Consider the following 2145-nt stretch of genomic DNA (forward strand, 5'->3'; position numbering starts at 1 on the left):
TTTTTTTTTTTTTTTTAATGCTTCTCAAGACAGGATTTCTCTGTATAGCCCTGGCTTCCGGGAACACATTCTGTAGACCAGGCTGGCCCCAAACTCACAGAGATCTGCCTGCCTCTGTGATTACAGGGGTGTGCCACTACTGCCAAGCTTTGTTTGGAGTTTCTTATCTGAAAATTTTACATCAATGTGTACAGTGTCACATTCTGCACATTTGTCTGGACCTAGAGGAGAGTGCATCTTTGCTCTCTTTCTCTCTTCTGCCTTTCTTTTTTCCACAGAGACAACAGGTTTCTGTTTCTATGGGCCCTCCCATTACAGGAAAATCTATAGAGATCAATTCCACAGCTCAGAGACATTATTGTTACAAGTCACTTCCAGAGTGACTAGAAAAACCCAGGACCCACTGATAATGCCCAGCTCTATCAGCTCCTTTTTGATAATATAAGATTACAAAATAGTACAAGCTATTATTGCAATGAAGAAAATTTCAACCTGGTTGAGTATGTACAAATAAGCTGCTATGACTAAATGTCCACTTGGGGAGGAGGTTGGGGATACAAGTACCTCCTAAACAAGGTATTCAGAGGACAATGGTCATCATGTGATGTGCTGACTGGGAAGAAAGCGTAGAAATGTCTATCCAGGATGGAGATCTGGATAGATGCGAGTTGGGGTGAACAGCTAGGGGTCCTTTAAGAGGTGACAGACCAGAGTCTGATCCCTGTTTTGTATTGAGCAGATACTTGGGATGATAATGGGTTGTTTGACCTTGATTAGCTACCATGGTGGTTTATGCCTTTGACAATGAGGCAGAAAAATCATCACATTCTGCAATCTGATGAGCTCATGAAGACAGAGGGAGAGGATGAATCTGAAGTCAAAGAAAGTAAAGCGTGGGCTGATAAGATAGGGAAATATAAGCAGAGAAAGGGCAGAAAGGTGACAACAAGGTCGGGGCATGACAAAATAATTTACACTTATAAAATTTCTTTAATTATATCATTTAGTTAATTAATCAATTAAACTTTGTCAGGTGTTTTTTTCCTCCACATATAATATACCATTTAAATCCTTTTAGAAATGGCAAACAGGTCATTTTAGAACCAGAGCAGTGTTTTTCCATTGGCGGTTGTGGAAGGATGAGAGTCTATCATAGTGGGAATAATAGCAGCAAGCAGTGGGCGGGCATGGTGGCAAGAAGAGGAAGCTGAGAAATCATAGCTCTACTGCCAACACAGAGCAGAGAGAACAAACTAGCAGTGGAGTGAACCTGGATAATCTCAAAGCCCAGCCCTGGTGATGCCTTTCCTCCAGCATGGCTTCATCACCCCTCAATCACTGCCAACAACTGGGAAACAAGTGTTCAACTATGCTAGTCTATTGGGGGACATTTCTCATTCAAGCTACCATAAGCAGTTTTATCAATGTAGTGGATAGGTTTAAAGAGCAATGCTAAAGAGCATACATAGAGACACTCGATTCCAAGTCCAGAAATCAAAGTGGGAAGTTTGGAGATGATTTCAGTGATGCAGGTTTGAAGTAATAAAGACCTGCAACAAAAGTTTAGAAGGAGGGTTGGAAGACAGGTATGAGCATTAAAAAGCAATTAAAAGCCAAATCTGTCAGGAATGGTTGTCTATGGAGGAGAACAGTGTGGGAATGAAGATTCTGATGAAAATTTCACACTGAGCGTTTTGGATAAATGACAGAAAACGAAATCGGAGGTCATTGCTTCTATTTGAATTACCTTTTGTAGCTTCATCTGTGATTGTGAAAAGGCTTTGTCCACTGTGAACAGAACTAGCCCAGATGGCAAGAGCCTGCTGGAAAAGGAATTGATTGCTGTCACAGCTTTGAACAATCTGCTGTTTGGATGAGTACTTAAGGCATGCTACCACCCAGTACAGTGGTTGGATCGATTCCCTGGCTATTGTTGACTCTTAAGAGTAGTATATGTTAGTCATTTTTTGAAGAAGGCACAATTCCAAGGGACAAAAATCTTTCAGGAACTCTAAAACATCATGTTAGGCATTGTGTTGGGAAGAACACATGAAGATTAAATATTGAATCTATTTACTTAGGCACACTGAAGTGGAACCACCCAGTTTGTTCAAGTACTCTTACCAATAAACTTGTCGCAGGTTA

This window comes from Mus caroli, chromosome 13, assembly GCF_900094665.2.
Source record: "Mus caroli chromosome 13, CAROLI_EIJ_v1.1, whole genome shotgun sequence".
Lineage (NCBI taxonomy): Eukaryota > Metazoa > Chordata > Mammalia > Rodentia > Muridae > Mus > Mus caroli.